At 44.7% G+C, this 20,859-nt stretch overlaps 1 protein-coding gene across 4 annotated transcripts in view; it reads right to left on the bottom strand.

The window, feature by feature from the left end:
- The window catches only part of Mtus1 (microtubule associated scaffold protein 1), a 149,167-nt gene that overhangs the window by 114,034 nt on the left and 14,274 nt on the right, over positions 1–20,859 (bottom strand). The window contains exon 2 of one of the 4 annotated variants that reach the window (XM_076553485.1): positions 11,613–11,722. The exons of the other annotated variants lie outside the window; for them this stretch is intronic. The gene's annotated coding sequence lies outside the window, so the exon portion shown is untranslated. The remainder of the gene's footprint in view (positions 1–11,612; positions 11,723–20,859) is intronic. 4 annotated transcript variants of the gene reach the window in all.

Here is a 20,859-nt window from a genome sequence, read left to right as displayed (position 1 = left end):
GAGATCCAGGAAAGGCACAAAGCTACACAGAGAAACCCTGTCTCGAAAAACCAAAAAGAAAAAAATTTAAACATTGAAATATTAAAGATAGATTCATGCAGAAACAAAATAAAACACACTGTGTAGAGATTGTATTTCTTTATCAACATGTCTGTCACAGAAACTAAAGTGAAAAGATTTGGAAATCATTGGTTCAGAATCATAGGCCAACATACCTGCTCTTTCTCTGCAACACCAACCCTTAGTATCTTGAAAGCTGTTTGTCATTTTACAAAATAGAAAATACGGACCTTAAAGAAAAGTGTCTTCCATCTGGGTGGCGCACGCCTTTAATCCCAGCACTGGGAGGCAGAGACAGGAGGATCTCTGTGAGTTCAAGGCCAGCCTGGTCTACAGAGCAAGATCCAGGACAAGCACCAAAACTACACAGAGAAACCCTGTCTCAAAAAACCAAAATTAAAAAAGAAAAAAGAAAAGTGTCTTCCAAATTCCAACAACAGATTGTGTGACTCAGACACCTAAAATGCACGCCAAGGAGTTTTGCAGGCAGGCATTTTACACACAAAAACAGATGCAAGAGAGGAATATTTCCTGGAAGAAAATCGTCTCACGCAGGGCCCACTCAGGGAGAAAGGCTGACTTACTGTTGAGTTATCTTCCTGGGCTAGAGAGTGAGTTCATTTAATCCAATCAGCTTACTCCTCAGTGAGAAAACAGGCCTGCAGAGCGTGAATTAAGGTGCCCAGCAGTGCTTCCTCCCCGGATTGTCTCTGAAAACCACACTCACGTCAGAGTCTACAGCACACAGATGCCAGAACTGGCTTTAAACATAGTGTCAATGCTGGCAACCCCGAAAGAAGACTTTCAAGGCTTCAAAATTATCCAGAGTAAAATCAGGATTGGAATCTCTCGCCTCCTCCCTGCCACATCTTGCTCATTATGGTATGAAAAATAAAAGTTCACAGTACATTTAGTAAATAAAAAAAGTGCTAATTCTTATCCTCTTTAACTATGAACTTATAACTGCATTAGGTGAAATGGTATAAGTCTATACATTAATACTGCATGAAGAATACCATATACATTAAGAAGGAAGCCAGATGTCAGGGCAAAGATGCAAAGCAAAATAATTGGAAAACAGCCAGACATATTGATGCATACTTATAATCCAAGCATCCAGGAGACTGAGGCAGGGAGGATCATGAGTTCAAGGCCTGTCTGAGTTACAAATTAAGGGTTTTTTTTTTTTTTTTGGTCTCAAAAACAAAATGAACAATAAACCTTAAAAATGTTCCGTATCAATATGTGCAGTAAATGGTCTGTGGCTTGAAGCTACAGGCTTAGGAGTAAGTGTTGCCTTTGTTTGCCAGCTAGTTTTTATGTGAACTTGACACATGCTAAAGTCAGTCATCTGAAATGAAGGGACCTCAATTAAGAAAATCCATCCATAAAACTGAGCCGCAGGCAAGCCCCTGGAACATCTTAATTTGTGATTGATGGGGTAAGGGCCCAGTCCATTGTGGTGCCATCCCTGGGCTGGTGATCCTGGATTCTATAGGAAAGCAGGCTGAGCAAGCCATGATGAAGACAAGCCAGTAAGCAGCGCCCCCTTCATGGCCTCCGCATCAGCTCCTACCTCCCGGGTTCTTGCCCAGGTTTGAGTTCCTCTCCTGACTTCCTACAATGATGAACAATGATGTGGAAGTGTGAGCCAAATAAACCCTTTCCTCCCCAAGTCACTTTGGTCATGGTGTTTCCTCACAGCCATAGTAACCCTTAACTAAGACACTTTGTAAATCCAAACTTGAATCCCTATTGTTTGGAATAGCCACACTGATTATACCACAGGAGATTTAAATAAAGGGACTCATAATTATGACTGTCATGCTGTGTCTTCAAAAACAAAAATTACTACTGTTGCTTCCCAATAGAAGAAGCCAGCTTCTTCCGTATTGATGTCATACCAAAGAAGTTGGCTACAATCCTTGATGCCAATTAAGATAAGAAACTGGTACATTCAGTACTCTGGGTCACAAAACAGTATAAATTTTTCTGCAAAGAAAAGCTAGGCCAAATTACAAGAAACTGTGTATCCAACCTCTTTTATAGCACATTATCGCTCAAGGATAAAGACATTTCAGACCTTGTTCCACGAACAGCTAGAGTAGTTCTTCCAGTTTCTAACACTGCACAGCCACCTGAGACCCATCTCAAAGAAACACAGGGGGATAAAAATCAGAGACAAACAAAATGGGCACAAGGCACCCTTGAGAAAGCATTGGCATAGACCCAATTTGAGATTCGGTAACAAGGCTGATTAATCTCTATTAGAGAATCAGGAGGTTAGATCCCCAAAGGTAGATTTGTAAGAAAAACTATCTGCCAGAAACAAACTTATCCTTTGAGTTTCCTAAGTTTATGCAAGAGAAAGATGAGAGGGAGAGAGCGCCTTTCCCCCATTTCCAGAAAGATGATTATTATTAAGTTCAATTAGGCTAAACAACTACTTGTCTTTCCCTGATTCCTGAATTGACAATAGGAATCCAGGGTGGGGGGATCAAAGAGAGGAAAATTTATGAATCAGAACCAAAGAAAGGAGTCAGTGTACACCTGGGATGGACTCTAAGCCTTGTGCGTGTGCTAAGCAAGCGTTCTAACCACTGAGCGACACTTCCACCCTGAAACTTTGAAATCATTTTGCAATCCTCCCACCACAAAGGCCAGGCTGGGCAGCAAGGGAAATGCTGGCCACACGGTCCTTCAAGATAGAGGATGCACTGGGGTTATCTGAAGCGGCCTAAGAGCCCCATGTCCTACACAAAGGCAAAAATTATTCCTTACTTCAATGTGGCGTGAAAACCCAAGAGATGTCTCATGAATTTTGACCTCAACCACTCCAGTTAATGACATGCAGCTCCACACTTGTGTGTCATCAGCTTCCACAGGAGACATGGGCCCAAAGCACGGGGTGCAGTGTAGGTATAGGGTGCTAGCCCAAATTCTTCCCAAGCCCACCCCACCCCCACTCTGCAGCCCTCACACTCACTCCTTCAATGCCATCACCTCATTACACAGCAAGTCCCCACTCTTTACCCCCACTCTTTCTAAGTTCCCTTGGTGGCTTTAAGTAGACACAGTTTCCCAGCTGATTCCCAAGCTGAAATCCTTTCAATCCATAATCTAGTGACTGATAATTCGGGAAAACCTATTTGGAGTTCTTTGAATGAGAATGTCCCTCCGAGGTACCTGTATGGAACACCTGCTGTTTGGGGTTGCCATGGACCGTCTAGGACATGAAGCCTGGCTGAAGAAGGTTTATCATTGGGAGCAGGCTCTGGGACATACTAGCCTCACCTAACTTCCTGTTTACTTTCCCTGCTTCCTGTTTGCCACGGAGATGTGAGCCCTCAGCTTCCGGCTGCTGGAGCTCCCGTGTCGCCTAACCCTGGTAGACTCTTATCCCTCTAGAACTGTAAGCTAATAAAGGGCGTCTATAAGTTGTTTTGGGTTGTGACATTTTATCACTCCAACAGAAAACAGGAAGCTATAGGTGTGAAGAGCCGACCCTTTTGTGTTTTTGCTTTTGAAGGAATGTAGAAAACCTTTGGAACTTTGGACTACAAAGGTGTTGCATGCTATAAGCGAGATGAATGGACCATTCTAGCTGGAGCCTGGAAGACAGTGGTGCTTAGAGTAATGTTGGTGGAGGTCGTGGTCAAGAGATTTCAGGTGAACAGCGATTGTACCAGCCACTGGGCTAGAGGCCATTCCTGTGATAGTTGACAAAGAATCTTAACGTCTTCTACCCTGTTGTAAGAACCTGTCTGAGACCAAACTATCATGCAATAGAGTAATTTCTTTGGTGCAGGAAATTTCCAGACAGCAAAACACTGAGTCTGTAACACAATGATTCCTCATTATGCTAATACATGCCTGTGGGATTCTGTCTACACACACCTTCAATAAGAAAGGAAAAGAAATAAAGTGGCCGGCGGTGGTGGTGCACGCTTTTAATCCCAGCACTAGGGAGGCAGAGGCAGGCGGATCTCTGTGAGTTCAAGGCCAGCCTGGTCTACAGAGCAATTTCCAGGACAGGCACACACACACAAAAAGAAACTACACAGAGAAACCCTGTCTTTAAAAAAAAAAAAAGTGTTCAATTTGGAGCAAAGGAAACTTAATGTTGCCCCTAAAACAGGTGCTGGAAAAGATGCTTTAACTGTTAAGGAGACTCAAAAGGACTGCTCTGCACAGGAACCCTGGAAAGGGTGCTGGGTGGGGGAGGGGCAAAGCGCCACCCACCTAAGCTTCCAACTTGAATAAGAAATTCTAAGAGGTTTTTCTGCTGATATAGTTCAAGAAGGTTGAGAGTCCATCCCAACCTGGCAGTGCCGTCCATGTGGTACTAGCTTTAGAAACACAAAAATTTAAGAGCAAGAGAGTCATAGATTCTTTGTCCACAGATTCAAAGAGCTGCTGAGGCCAGACAACATGTGGCAGGGGTGGAGTCTGTGAAAGGCGGCTCTGAGAGACCACTGTGTGAAGATGTAATAGTGGAGCCTCAGGAGACCCCAAGATGCTGGAGATGCCAGAGCTGTGAGACACCTCTCGCCGCATATACGGAGTGGAACCTTTCAGAAAGAGATGTTGGTTGCAGGAAGCAAAGCCAAGAGGCATGGAGCCACCTAAGTGGCTCAGATACCAGACACACAGAGTTATGAAAGGATTTGATGTTGGCCCTGCTGGGGTTTATCTTCACCATACCTCCTCTTCCTTTTTGGAATGGTAATATACATTCAGTGCCATATGATGTACACATTAAAAAAATTTTTTTTTTAAACCAGGGAACATGAGTAGGAGATTGCCTTGAGTCTCAAAAGAGGCTTTGAGCATTTTTAAACAACAGTGTTGAAACTGTTAAAGACTTTAAACACTTGGTCCGTAGGTGGTGGTTTGGGGAGGGGATGGAACTTTTAGAATAGAAAGAATGGCTGAAAGAGGTATGTCACTGGGGACAGGGCTTGGAAGTTATAGCCTTACCCTGCTTCCATTTTATAAATCCTCCCTCTCTCCAATTCCTGTTTATTATGGTTGAGATGTGATCTCTCAGCTTCCTGCCCCTGCCAAGATGAATACTTATCCCTCTGGAACTACAATCAAAAATTAATACCTTCATCTTTAAGTTGCTTTTGGTCAGGTTTTATCACAGCAACAGGAAAATAAACACACCTGCCCACCCCTTAACATGTCTGACTCTATTTCAATGAGGTGGAGGGTGGAGGGGAAAAAATACACGCTCAGGCTGGTGAGAGGGCTTAGCAGGTAAAGGCACTTGCTGCTAAAGCTGAGGATGTGAGTTCAATTCCCAGAGCCCATATGGTGGAGGAAAAAAAAAATGAACTCCCACAGTTCATCCTCTGACTTACATACATACATACACACACACACACACACACACACACACACACACACACACACACACACACCTCTCGACTCTGACCACTACCACTTTAGTCTCAAAGTCAAGAATATGAGATAAGTGACATTTTTTCTCCTCTTCTTCCAAAAACCCAACAGGAGAGAGGGAGAATCAGTTCTACCAAAGACCAGGCTAAATCTCATAAAAAAACATTGAACACTAATTATACAAGGAATACAAATCAAAAACCATCATTTGATGCCATGCTGTACTTAGGAAAGCTAATATTATGACATGGGTGTCAACGTGGCGGAACCGCAAAGCTCTTATGCTACCAGTGAGAATGGGAAAATGCCAGTGTCATGGAAAACAACCCTGTGGTTGCCCAAAAAACTACACACAGCATCGCCATGTGATCTAGCACGCCATTCCAACACCCCAAAGTATATAAAGCAGAGAGTTTCGAGGAGATACATGTGTCCCACGTCCACCACAGCAGCACCATTCCCAATCATTAAAGGTTAGATGCTACATACATGTCCATTGGGAGTCGGACAACCAACAAAATCTGATATGAGCCAATGAAGGCAAATACCATGAATTCTGTTTTTATATGGTTCTTAGTCAAATCGGTACAGACAGAAAGCAAATTAGAGACTGGCAGGAACAAGGGCAGGAGACGATGAGTTGTTCAACTTGTACAGAACTTCTGGGATGAGACAGTTCAGGAGCTACTGGAGATGTTACACAACACTGCAAATATGAATAAGGCCACTGAACTGCACATTCCAAAATGGCTAAAAGAGTAAACTTCTTATTATGCAGATTTCACTATACTTTATTTTCTATATAGCCCAGGCTAGCCTGAAATGCCCAATCCACTGTCTGTGCCTCCCAGATATAAGGATTATGTCCTTAATTACATCACCAGCCTGCGAAGGCATCCCAGCCTAAAAAGCAGGCGTGCAGTGCCCTCTGTGCGTTCTTTTCCGCACTCTCTCCTTCCATACTCCCCCCTCTGCGCGGTCCTTCCTTTCTCTCTCTCCCTCTCCCTCTCAATAAAGCTCTAGAAAGGTAACCATGGCTTGTGACTCTTCGGTCACAGATACATCCAGCACTCTGCTCCATTGGCATGGCCGCCGCCCGCAGTGGCCAGCCGCTAAAGCCGCCACTTAACCAACACCAAGTGCTGGGACTGCAGGCATGTACCACCACACCTGGCTTCCCATAGCTTTTCCCACAAAGCAATACCACAGATCACAATAAAAAGCCAGACTTGACATTTCAGACTTCATTTTTTCCAGACACAGAGTGAAAAACACCTGACCATCTGCCCCAGAACTTCGGGCTGCCTCATACCACTTCACACATCAAATGTTAAGCCCAGAGTTCTAGGTACTCACCATCATGACTGACCATAGAGCAACTACACCATTTGCATCTAGAGGCATTTCTGGGCTCAGCAGTCACATAGGAAGAATGCATTTATAAAAATGGGAAAAATGAAATAAATCCTTAAATTTACTAAGGTCTTTCTCTCTCTCTCTCTCTCTCTCTCTCTCTCTCTCTCTCTCTCTCTCTCTCTCTCTCTCTCTCTCTTTCTCTCTTTCTCTCTTTCTTTTTCAAGAAAGGTTTTCTCTGCGTAGCTTTGTGTCTTTTCCTAGAACTCACTCTGTAGCCTAGGCTGGCCTTGAACTCAGAGATCTGTGCTGGGATTAAAGGTGTGCACCACCACCGCCCAGCTAAGGTTTCGTTCTTAAGACCTTTCTTTGTTTTTTGAGACAGGGTTTCTCTGGGTAGTCTCAGTTGTCCAGGAACTATGTAGACCTTGAACTCAAGAGATTCACCAGCCTCTGCCTCCCCTGTACTGGGATTAAAGGTGTGAGCCACCACGCCGGGCTATTCTTAAACTGGAATCCTCACTCTACCAACCAACTCTATCATTTAGCTTGTTTTCCAGATTTATCCATGTGCCAAAGTTTCGAATTCTTATAGACGATGATTTCATGTTTGTATAGATCACATCTATTTTGTGTCATAAAATAAATGATTGTAGAAAGACTAAAATTATCATAGTGACCAGAGCAAGTTTGCTAATAGGTTTTCTTTGGGGAGGGTGGGGCGAGTTTGTTGTTTTAGACACAGCTACAGGGCAATATCTGGACATGTGATGAGGAGATCCTAAGCAAGGGGGGGGAGGGGAGGGGGAGAGGTGGACCACAGGTGTAAGAACAGCCTGTGACTCCACAAAGAACTTGAGAAATCAAGGTGACCACAAGAAACACTCCATATTGACTCACACAATTTAGGAACAGGCTCTAGGTCTGGATTTCAGGTTAAAATTACCAGGCTGAATCTCCTGATTTGCCATAAGAGCATGCAGCACCAGTGACAGTTTCCAGAAAAAAAAATGTCCTAACTCCCTTTGTGGAACATTCCCATTCACAGCCCACTTAACCTAGGAATGTCTCCTCCACAGTTAAGGAAACTGGTCTAATGTGTGGCTCTGAATGTAGGAGTTGTCTTATGAGCATGCTTGTATTCACAGAAGTCCTGAAATGATTTTTACACAAGTAAGCTTTCAATAAACAAGACTATAATGTAAGGTTTTCTTACTATTCATTAAACATCACTCACAGAGAATAGAGAAAAATTCAGAAAGACAAGTATCTCAACAAATAAACAAACATGGACTCCCTTTCTAAGACCTAAATGTAGCTGAGCATGGTCACAAGCTGGCAGAAGTCCATGGACTTTGGAGGCTCAGTATTCTAGTTTGCTCTCTACTGCTGTGGTAAACACCATGACCGAGAGCAAGCTGGGGAGGAAAGGGTTATTTGACTTACACTTCCTGATTATAGTCCATCATGGAGGGAAGCCAGGAAACTTGAGCAGGAACCTAGATACCAGAACTGAAGCAGAGACCTCGGAGGATGCTGCTCCCCAGCTTGCTCTCTATGGCTTGCTCAGCTTCATTTTTCATACAGCTCAGGACCACCTGCCCATGGGTGGCACCACCCACAATGGGTCAGGCCTTCCCTCAACAATCATTAGTCAAGAAGATACCCCCACAGGCTTGCCTACAGGTCAATTTGATGGGGGCATTTTCTCCACTGAGGCTTTCTTCCCCCAGAATACCCATACTCATGCCAACTTGACAAAAAGCTAACCAGCACACTAAGACAGGAGTTTGACTGAGCCCAAGAGTTAAAAGCGGCAACAAACAGATATCCTTTCTCAAAACAATAGTAGCAATTAAACATAAAGCTGTGGTTTGAAAGAAAATGCCACCACTAAAGGGAGTGCCACTATTAGGAGATGTGGCTTTGTTAAAGTAAGTGTGGCCTTGTTGGAGGAAGTTTGTGTTACTGTGGAGCTAGGCTTTGAGGTCTCATACATGTTCAAGCCACACCAGTGAGACAGACCACTTCCCGTTGGTTGCCTGCATATCAAGATGTAAAACTCTCGGCTCCTCCAGCACCATGTCTGCCTGCATGCTGATGTCTCACCATGGTGATAATGAGCTGAAACTCAAAATTGCAAGCCATCCAATTAAAGGTTTTCCTTTATAAGAGTTGCTGTGGTTATGGTGTCTCTTCACAGCAATAGAAACCCTAAGACAAGAGCCAAATTGTAATTGTAATCACCATTCTGGAAAGCAAGGAAATGGAGTTTTATTTATGTGAAAGTCTTTAGTGTGGGTTCAGTAAACCACAGACTAGCAAATCTGTCCTTCTTGAAACATCACCTCGAATCAGATTTCCTCTCCATAGCATTTGGATTAGAAACAGCTGGCCAGGCACAGAGCTGAAGAACATATAAGTTCCATGCCTTGTGCACAGCTACCTTTCTACATGTACCCAGAAGCAGAAAATGCAAGATAAGAGTGGGACCAATGAACTGTGAGATAAAAAATGAGAAACAACAAGAGAGTTGATTGCGTAACTGACTGACCTGGCTCCCAACTCACTTGTGGACATGGAGTTCTAAGAAACAATACACACCCTGGTGACACTTAACCATGGTTGTTTTGACCATTCACTTGAACTGATTTCTATCACTAAGTCTTCAGCAAACTGTTTAAAGTTTATCACTAGAAAAACTTTAAAGTCGGGTGGTGGTGGTGGCACATGCCTTTAATCCCAGCACTTGGGAGAAGAGGCAGGCAGATCTCTGTGAGTTCAAGGCCAGACTGGTCTACAAAGTGAGTTTCAGGATAGGCTCCAAAGCTGCACAGAGAAACCCTGTCTTGGGGGGGAAAAAGTAAGAAAGAAAAAAAGGATTTCATTTTGGACAATTTTATTAATATTTATAAATTATGTAGATGGTTAAGAAATTATAAATTTACAATACAAAAATCTAATGAAATGCAATTTATGAGACAACTGAAAAAAAAATCTGTGTAACTCGAATCTTAAAAGGTCTTATTAATAAAAACCAACCCCATAGCCAGGTATTGGGTGGGGTGAATGCTGAAAGATCAGAGAGAACAGGTCACAGCCACCTCACCTTGCCAACTTCTCAAATTGGAAGCCTCTCAGTCCTCTAGAATGAATCTCAGCTGAACTGCTGCTAAAAGCCTAAAAGCTTTAACTAGCTCTAGTTCCTGGTCCTCATGCCTTAGATACCTTTCTGCTTCCTGCCATCACTTCTTGGGATTAAAGGGGTGTGTCACCATGCCTGGTGGTTTCCAGTGTGGCCTTAAACTCACAGAGATCCAGATGGATCTCTGCCTCGGGAATGCTAGGATTGAAGGTGTGTGTGCCACCATTTTCTGACCTCTATGTCTATCTAGTGGCTGTTCTGTCCTCTGACCCCAGATAAGTTTATTAGGATGCACAAAATATTGGTGGACACAATATATCATCACATTCTGTGCCCTATAATTATTGTTAGTAAAATATACTTACAGGCCCAGTACAGGGGAAATGTAAGCATCAGGTGTGGACGGGACTGGGAGCATAGATTACTGATGCTCTAATTTCTCATGTATTATGAGTTAAAAACTAGAATGAGAAAACCAATTTGCAAGAGGAGAGGGGGAAGAATGGCCAAAATATCCGTCATTGATGAATGATTATTTAAACTAAGGTACATTCAGATAAGGAAATGCCACTCAATAATACAAGTTAATATACAGTGGAATGCTCATGCTTAATCCCAGCACTTGAGAGGCAGAGGCAGGTGGATCTCTGCATTCTGAGGCTAGCCCGGTCTACAGAGCCAGTTCCAGGACAGCCAGGGGTGCACAGAAAAACCCTGTATCGAAACACCCTGCCCACAAAAAAGACTCTGCCTTGATAGGTAAATATCTCAAATACAGGCTATGTGAAAGATGCTATATTCAAAAGGCTGCATGCTAGATAATTCCATTTAAAAACTATGGAAAAGGAAAACTAGAAGGAACAGGGTCAATGTTTGTTTGGAAATGGGGGTGAGAGCTGAATGAAGAAGCACCAAGTAACTTTCCAGTACAATGGAAATGTCTTTGTGATTATAAACCATATATATTCATCAAAATTAGTAAACTTCCATGTGATGGTATAGGCCTAGAATCCCAACACTCAGAAGGCCAAGGGAGGGTGATCTGCTTGAGGTAGCCTGGGATGTACAGCAACAAAACCATGTTGAAAGGTAAGAACAAAGTGAAGAGAGGGAAGGAGGAAGAAAGAGAAGTAGAGAAATTAAGTCCCGGGATAGTACTATATGCCAAATGTGGGCAAATTCGCTACATGTCAATTATGTATCAATAAAGGAGACTTGAAGACGACAGTGAGCTGACATTAAGCCAAGGCTTCTTGGGTACTAAGACATTGTTTTTCTAATCCTGCATGGTATTTACTTAGTATATTAAGCACCAATCTTCTGGCAAACATCCCATCAGAAATTAGTATGGGGTAAAAGATGAACAAAATTAAGCACAGTTACGTAAGTTCTGGTTATAGCAGGAAAGCACGTGCACAGATTACACCATGCAAGTGAGGGACAGAGAAGGCTATTAGCAAGCCACATTTAGCTTAGACCTGAGGACCAGACAGCAAGTCAAGGTTTCCAAATGTGTCATGTATCTATCAACAGTCACTAGCTACACAATACTTAGCCAGCATTCTCTAAAAAAAAAAAAAAAGGATACATATAAACACATGTACATGAATATATATACACAGAGAGAGGATCTATTAGAGTGGCTTACAGGTTATGGTCCAACTCTTCCAACAATGGCTGTCTCCGGTTGGAAAGTCTGAGAATCCAGTAGTTGTTCAGTTGACAAGGTTGGTTGTCTCAACTGGTCTTCAATATACACTGGAATCCCAGAAAAGTAGGCTCTAATACCAGTGAAGAAATGAACTTGCCAGTGATTGTAAGGGCAAGCAAAGAGCAAGTCTCTTCCTTCTCTGTCCTTTATACAGGCTGCCACAAGAAGGTGGGGCCCAGATTAAAGGTGGGTCTTCCTGCCTCAAGAGATATGGCTTAAAGGTGGGTCTTCATACCTCAAATGATCTGATTAACTAAAAATCTCACAGATCTGCCCAGCTGCTTGGTTTTGTCGTTGTTTTGTTTTAATAAAATTATAAAATTCATTCATTCATTCATTCATTCATTTTACAACCCAGTCAGAATTTCTCCTCCCAGTCCCTCTCCCCGCCTATTCCCCCCCCCCATTCCTAACTCCCAATCCACTTCTGTTTCTGGTTCAGGAAAGGGCACGTCTCCCATGAGACAAAGCAAGGCATATCAAGTTGCAGTTAGACTAAGCACCTCCCCATGTATTAAGGCTGGGCAAGGTGAACCAGTATAAGGAGGAGAGTTCCAAAATCCAGTAAGAGTCACAGACAGCCCCTGTCCCCACTGTTAGGAGTCCCACAAGAGGACGGAGCTATACAACTGTGACATATAGGCAGAGGGCCTAGGTCTGTCCCATGCAGGCTCCCTGGTTGTCAGTTCAGTCTCTGTGAGTCCCTATGAGCCCAAGTTAGTTGATTCTGTGTGTTTTTCTTGTGGTGTCCTTGACCCCTCTGGATCCTACAATCCTTTCTACCCCCTCTTCTGCAGGATTCCTCGAATTCCACCTAATGTTTGGCTGTGGGTCTCTGCATCTGTTTCCATCAGTTGCTGGATGAAGCCTCTCTGATGACCATTGGGCTAGGTACCAATCTGGTCACAGGAGATGGCCAGTTCAGGCTACATATCCACTATTTCTAGGAGTCTTAGCAGGAGTCACCCTTGTAGATTCCTGGGAGATTCTCTTGCACCAAGTTTCTATATGACCCCAAAGCTGCTTGGGTTTTAAGCTAGCTCCAGATATAGGCAAGTTTACAATTCAAGAATTGCCATCTCCTGCGGCATGGGCCCTTCTCAGAAAGAGTCCCTGTGAAGGAAGATCCTTAACCATACTGTAAACAGTACCCAGGAAATGCAAAGTAGTATTGGATCTTAGGTACAATTCATAGTTACTGCAACTACTGTTGGTAATTCAAGTAAAAATGATTACCAAATATCTGTGTTTCCCTAAAATGAGATTGTCTAGACATAACTAAACCCCATGATTTGCTGTTTTTCAAAGATATATTGTGCTTCTTACTTCGGCTAAAATGGCCATGGTTTCTTTTTCACGCTTGTCCAAGGTTCTAAAGGAACATACATATGCTCAGACACCCTCCAAAGGTTAAACCCAGCTGGGTAAGCAAATCCTTTACACTCTAGAGACCAAGCACAGGGCACCTTCTTTACCTGACTTCAGATTCACTATTGTTTCTCTCCAAAACACAGACATGTGTCTTTAGCAAACAAATGGCCGAGGTTCTTCTTGCACCAGCCTTCAGGTGATGGCAATATGGCAGGCCTCATCCCTTCATCTCCTCCCCCACCCCACCTTCACATCTTGCTTTAAATATACCTGGTTTGGCCAGCGGCGGTGGTGGTACACGTCTTTAACCCCAGCACTCGGGAGGCAGAGCTAGGCGGATCTCTGTGAGTTTGAGGCCAGCCTGGGCTACAGAGTGAGTTCCAGGACAGGCTCCAAAGCTACACAGAAAAACCCTGTCTTGAAAAACAGGGTGTATATATATATATATATACATATCTGGTTTGGTAAGGACTCCCACACACCTATCTGGAGCCCCGACCCTCTCCTAGAACTCCTGACTTGAATATTGTGATTTATCATGTAAGTTTGCATTTTAACAGGCATCTCAAACTTCAAGTCTAAATGAGGTCTCTGGGCCCCTGGACACAAGCCAACTTTCTTAGGTGCTCCAAGGTAGATCAGGTGATCCAGGAAAGTAGGGCCAAAAATATAGCTGGCAGTATTAAATCTTTTTTTTTTAAAGATTTCAACCTCTTTTCCTTTTACCCAAAACCAAACAAAATACATCCTCACAGAAATGTTTTAAAACCTATGCCCCAACGGTAACCATTTCTCGATTTCCTGACTATCCTCTGGCCTAGATTTCCTGACCATTTTCTCTCTCCTGGACTAGCTGTCAAGCCATACCCCCTTGTCTCCTTACAAAATATGCCCTCCACCTCACAACTCACCCAGTCCTTTTGATGACAGTGCCTCTCACCACTACATGCTTACTCATGGCCTCCCATCACACTCACTATAAAAAAGGGACCAGCTGACTTAAAACAAGATGGTGTGGATGAGATCCCTGCCCCCAGCAGGCCCAGGTGCTGTGGGCCTTCAGAAATTGAGACCTAGGGGGAGAGCATTAGGTTAGTGAGGCATGCCCCTAAAGGGATTATGGGATCCCACCTCACGTCTTCCTCTGTTGTATTTCTTGGCTCGGGCTCTATTTGCTCTGCCATGTGCTACTGCCACAACCTGGATGTACCCCAATGCTTGCCAGAGGTTCAAAATAAGGGGTCACCTGTCCTTGGACTGGAACCTTCAAAGCCGTGAGCCAAAATAAGCCTTTTCGAGATGTCCTGCCTGAAGCACGTCATTACAGAGATGAAACGCTGTCCAACACAAATAGTAATTACCCCTTGTACTACTCCAGGTGACAAGAAATACCTCCAAAGGCAAGGGAACTCCTGGGTCATCCCCAAATCAGATTCTTCTGCTCACACTTAACAGCCAGCCTGACACCCCATGACAGAATTCAACCACCACCACCATCCAATCCTATATCTGTGCCTACTCTCACCTGGTCAGACTTCGTTACCCTGATAGCTGGGAGAGCTCTTGGCCATGAAAGCCCTGCTTAATTTGTCTTGAGACCCATTTCATTTCAAAAGAAAACATGCACAGCACAGGGTCCCAAGACTTCTGAGAAAGAATGTCCAACAATCTCCTCAGAATCTTCCATCTCAAACGCCTGGGCGGATCTTTGTCCAAACATCCTATTGTCTGCGAGGTTCACACAATGCTTCACTCTGTGTTCCCAGGCAGAAGAAACAAGTTACTGTTTCAGCTCCTCCACTTACACTGGGATTAACTTCAAATAACAAAGGAGTTTCATGCAAATTAGAATCATCTAGAAACATAGCCCAGCATAAGCTACATAAAATCACCTCAATATCTATTTTTTCTAAGTTCTTTTCAAAGTTGACCATTAACACTCTCACTTCTCCCTGCGTGAACCAGGAAGGGAGGACCGAGGCCCCGCCCCGCCCCCCCCCCCCCCCCCCCCCCCCCCCGCCACACACACACACCTGTCTGTGCTTGCCTCCCGACCCAGTGTAGCTCAGTGGTGGCAGGTGGATCTGTGCCAGGTAAATCCCTGCTGTAAGCAGGGGTTATTTTTAGGCCAGTGACTCCTCTGATTCCTGAGCTGCCCCTAGATAACTGAGAGACAGTCTACAGTGAGAAACCCTTCAGAAGACCCAGCTAACAGAAGTATCTCCTACAGGTTCCAAAAAAGAACACTCCGAGGACAGCCAGCTTGGATGACAGCCATATCTAACCTCCCTCTGCCCTCAGCCAGCCAGACCTGAGGCTGGGCCTCCATTCCAAATGTGCAAACAGTGCCCAGAATTTCATCAAAGCTCAAAGAGTCCTGACTCTTGGATAGAGAGTTCTTAGCTAGATGCCAGAAAATTTAGGATTCACTGATGTGATCCTGTTGTTGAAATGTCTATTATTATCATCGATGCTGAGATTTCAGATTTGTGGAACAGCCATGGAAAGGGATATTGGAAAAAGAAAGTTCAAAGGCCATCCTTCAAAAAAAGAAGAGCGTACCAAGGCAGCTGTGGTACCACCCACTGCAACCACTGCACTATTTAAAACCGCATGCTTTATCACTGGTAATTAGAAAAGGCCTTCTAGAAAACTAAGCTCACTGCTATACCTCTCCAGACAACCGCCATGATGAGATGAAGTACAGAAGCTGAACGATAACTTGGGGCTGGCTTTTCCATCGCACTGCTACAATGAAGGAGAGAAAGAGCATCAGACTCAGATCAGGCAAGGCAACTCCCAGCACGTGAAGAGGCTGAAGCACAGTTGAATTCCAGGCCAGCCTGGACTACACCACCCCTGAAACAAAAACAAAATCAAATGCACAAAAAAGAAACCCACTACTACACTCAAACTAGAGCTCAATTAAATACCTTTATTTTTCACTTGTTTTCCGTGTGTGTGTGTGTGTGTGTGTGTGTGTGTGTGTGTGTGTGTGTGTCTATGTACTGTGTTTGTGGTGGCCTTGAGGGACAGAAAGAGGTACTAGAGCCGGGCGGTGGTGGCGCACGCCTTTACTCCCAGCACTCGGGAGGCAGAGGCAGGCAGATCTCTGTCAGTTCCAGGCCAGCCTGGTCTCCAAAGCGAGTTCCAGGGAAGGCGCAAAGCTACAGAGAAACCCTGTCTCGAAAAACCGGGAAAAAAGAAAGAAAGAAAGAAAGAAAGAAAGGAAGGAAGGAAGGAAGGAAGGAAGGAAGGAAGGAAGGAAGGAAGGAAGGAAGGAAGGAAGGAAGGAAAGGAAAGGAAAGGAAAGGAAAGGAAAGGAAAGGAAAGGAAGGAAGGAAGGAAGGAAGGAAGGAAGGAAGGAAGGAAGGAAGGAAGGAAGGAAGGAAGAAAGAGGTACTAGATCCCCTAGACTGGAGTTACACACAACTGTGAACCTCCACGTGGTTGCTGGGAATTGAACACAGGTCCTCTGGAAGAGCAGTCAGTGCTCTTAACTGCTGAGCCATCTCTCCAGCCTGGGGACTAAATAGCTTACCTAAAATTTCTCAGGCCATAGATTGAAATATACGGAGAGGGTGTATTTCCTTGTGTCTTCCTCCAAGGGCAGTTGGACATATCAGAGTTGATCTCCTCTTTATTCCTTACCTGGGTTTTTTATAAAGAACTTCGATAACATTTCTGGACAACCCCCAAGTCTATAGCATCAGAAATACTTTCTTAGAGCCATTGCCGGCCCTCGGATTGAGCCTTTGCTTCTGGGAGCCTGGCACTGAAGTCGGCACATCTCTGCTGTCAGGGTGCTCCCTCCCCCTCCCGTGCTGGGGTTTTCTACAGACTGCTAAACTGGGGAGTGTTCTGGGGAGAACAAAGGAATGGTGGGCCTCAGGAAGGAGAACGCCCAGCCAAGTTCACTCCCTTCTCATGGCCTCACTCCTGGCTACTTTTTGCAACTCTTAAATGAGAGTAGGAAGAGGGAACTGCTGTTATCTTAGAATTCGGCCTTGAGAAGACATGGAGGAACAGATGATGTAATGGTTTATGAAGCAAAAATATTTAAAATGTATGCTGTGGGGCTTATGAGAGCAATTTGGAAATTCTTAGAAATATATATATCAAGTCAACAAAATCCATTCTAAGGGTTTAACTCAAAGCCTTCAGCGCCATGAAAACGGCCCTAGGGTTTAGCTCCTAGTTAGGGGACAGCCTTTAATGTCACTTGATAAGCAGAAGTCAATCAAAATGTAGAACTCATAATTACTCTTGGCAATAAATCCTCAACAGAATGCAGAAAGGCAATCTCGGTTGTGCTCAGTGTGAAAAACCAAAGCCAGGGCCACATCACCCCTAATCTCACACATCTGTGGGACCTGGGGACATGAGGGTCAGCTCAGAATTCAAAGACAGATGAAGGCAGGCAGTAAAGATTCTCACTTAAGGATAGAAGAGAAATGAGGTACATTAAACTCAGTTGCTATCTAGAATTCTAAGCACTCCCCCCACCCTATGTTTTTGTTTGTTTGTTTTGTTTCTCGAGACAGAGTTTTACTGTGTAACAGCCCTGGCTGTCCTGGAACTCACTCTGTAGACCAAGCTGGCCTTGAACTCAGAGATCCCTCTGCCTCTGCCTCCCGAGTGCTGGGATTAAAGGACCACCACCACCTGACTCACCCCCCCCCCTTTTAAATAAATAATCCACACATGTCTTTTTCCAAATGATTCTGATCCTGTAAAAAGATTTTATATCAGAAGTGATTAACATTTCTCCTTTGGGGTACTAATTTCTTATTAGCTGTCAGAGGTGAGCTGGCCTTGAGAGTCTTGTGGGTTTGTTAAGAGTAACAAACCCTTCCCCAATTCTGTATGCTTGTGATATGCAGCCCAGACTGGTCTGGATCTTGACGTGTGATCGTCCTGCTTCCGTATCCTACGTGCTGAGATAACATGTGTGCCGCAATGCAACCAGCTTCGTTCGCCACCATTATATAAATGAGTAGCTGTTTCTTTTGGTTTTTATGTTCGAAATCCAAACCTACTCAGTAATTTCCCTAGAACTATTCTCTTAATATAAGGGACTTCCGAGAGAGAGAGATCAACCTTATGTCGCTTTGCCACACTGAAGAGCCTCCGACTAGGAAGCCGCACTATAGCACTCAGAACAGTCCGGGAGAAGCTAAATGGCTTCCGGACTCAGGCAGCAATTTACACAGCAGTCCTGCCAGTTTCCTCATCCCCGTCACAGAGGAGCCTTTCTCTACAGTAGCGTTCACTCAGTCAACAAATATTTCTTAATCTTCTACGCGCCAGCTGCTTGACCAGGACTGGGGACACAGTGGTGAATAAGGCGCCTTCGTGGAGGTTAAAAAAAATAAAATAAATAAAATAAAACCAGTAAGCAAATCAAGAAAGTATAAGGAAATAATTACCCAAACTGGACGGGTGGATGTGACCCAGCGCCCAGGGTACCTCAAAGGACCTTCAAGCTAAGCTTGTGGGGAGGGCAGTCAGGGTGGTGCACTGAGGATGAGGAAGCAAAGTGAGTCCTTCCAGCCTTTTACATCTCAGTGTACTCATGAAATGTTCCCTCCTGGACTCTAGAGGGGCAACACAGGAATACGAGCTTTTAAGCCACCATCAAGGGCATGCCAGACCAAACCCAACCACTATCCCGTTATAAAGGACACAAAATGGAGCGCACAGCCGCAGATAAAAAGCAGTCCTTTAGCTTGGGTTCTGTAAACACTGACCTACAAAAACCTTAGCACACTGTAAATCCGCATCAGCCATCCTGGTAAACACTTTGCTACCAAACACCCTTGGCTCACCGATCTGCATCTCGAACCTCTGAGCAAAAGTAAAAGGATGATAGAGAAGCTATGATGAAGAGTAATCTCCCACCCTCGAGAGACAGACACAAAGGCAAGGGTCCGTGTAAGGGGAAGGTGCCCTGCAGAGAGGGGGGCCCGTGCAGAGAGGGGGGTCCGTGCAGAGAGGGGGGCCCGTGCAGAGAGGGGGGCCCGTGCAGAGAGGGGGGCCGTGCAGAGAGGGGGGTCCGTGCAGAGAGGGGGGTCCGTGCAGAGAGGGGGGTCCGTGCAGAGAGAGGGGTCCGTGCAGAGAGGGTGGCCCGTGCAGAGAGGGGGGGTCCGAACAGAGAGGGGGGTCGAACAGAGAGCGGGGTCTGAACAGAGGGGGAAGCTTGTACAGAGGAGGAGGTATGCAGAGAACAGGGCGTGCAGAGGGAGGGGCCTATGTGATTGAATTACGTGTTCTCTACTTGAGGGACAAACTGGATATTTGTGAGCAAGCTGTGTTATAGAAAAAATTAAGTTCTATATGGGAAAATCATAATGTGTGTTAAATCTGATTCTGTAGTTGCTAGAATGGCAAGAGATGAAAGAGCCAGACATGAGCACGGTCAGGAGTTGGGAGTTCCAGAGGCAAGGTAACTAAGCTTTTTTTTTTGGGGGGGGGGGGGGGGTTCGAGACAGGGTTTCTCTGTGTAGCTTTGCGCCTTTCCTGGAACTCGCTTTAGGGACCAGGCTGGCCTCGAACTCACGGAGATCCGCCTGCCTCTGCCTCCCGAGTGCTGGGATTAAAGGCGTGCGCCACCACCGCCCGGCGCAAGGTAACTAAGCTTAATGACAGCAGGTGAGCACCGAACTCAGGAGACACCTGCAACAGAAGTCCATACAGACCCAGAACTCAGCCACACCAATTTTGTAAGTCACCCACCTCAAATGTGCTGTTCTGTACCGATATATTTTAATGAACAAAATAAAACAATTTTTTAAAAAAATCCTTCCTAATACAGCTCACAAGTATTGTGGAATGAGCCTGAAATATGATCCAAAGTCTTTGAATGTCAGAAACGCTTAGAAAGGGTTGGGTAAACACAGTGTCCAGCATACTAAGGGACTGACAGGCAGGACACTCTCTGACACACTGTCAATATACTCATCTGCCCATAGGCAGCCACATGTGGGGCAGGGGTGGGGGAATCAGCAGACCTCTTCCACAGACAGAGATGACATCTGCGCATAGCACCTCCAAGTCCACAAAGCAGTCTCGCACCAGTGGTCCCTTAGATGGACAAATCACATGACAGTCACCTTCCTCAATCCTCCTTACCTCCTAAGAAGTGTTAAACCAGACATAAAGAGTTAATAAATGGAAGCCATAGACAGGAAATCCAGTTCAAATGTGAGTCACTTTTTAAAGGAATCTTGCTGCTGTCTAGGATGGCCTTGAACTCCCGGACTCAAGCCATCCTCCTACCTCAGCTTCCTGAGTAGCTGGTACCATAGGCATTTAACCCTTACACCCTCTTAAATATGTAATCATCTCTTTCCACTAACATTTGATTAAGTCTATGTACATGGCCACAGACCCCAAAGCCATCCGGATATGGCAGGCAGCTGTTCCTCGTGGGGCTACCAAACTGACTATGTATCTGCATTATGCTAGGAAGCCAAAATGATCTTGGCCTCTTTTTCCTCTTTTATAAAACGTGACAACACAGGATCAGCCCATCTCATAGCACTATTCTGGAGCTAAATAAAGTTTTTGGAAACTTTCTGGCAAATGGTTAGCTACTACTATTATTTTAACAACCTTGTATAACAAACTTAATTTTTTTTTTTGTTTTTGTTTTTCGAGACAGGGTTTCTCTGTGCAGTTTTGCACCTTTCCTGGAACTCACTTTGTAGACCAGGCTGGCCTCGAACTCACAGAGATCCCCCTGGCTCTGCCTCCCAAGTGCTGGGACTAAAGGCGTGCGCCACCACCGCCCTGCTAACAAACTTCATTATTA

The sequence above is a fragment of the Peromyscus maniculatus genome, chromosome 17, assembly GCF_049852395.1.
Source record: "Peromyscus maniculatus bairdii isolate BWxNUB_F1_BW_parent chromosome 17, HU_Pman_BW_mat_3.1, whole genome shotgun sequence".
In the NCBI taxonomy this organism is placed as follows: Eukaryota; Metazoa; Chordata; class Mammalia; order Rodentia; family Cricetidae; genus Peromyscus; species Peromyscus maniculatus.
Note: the sequence above shows the minus strand (reverse complement) of the source record. Positions and strands in the feature narration are given on the sequence as shown.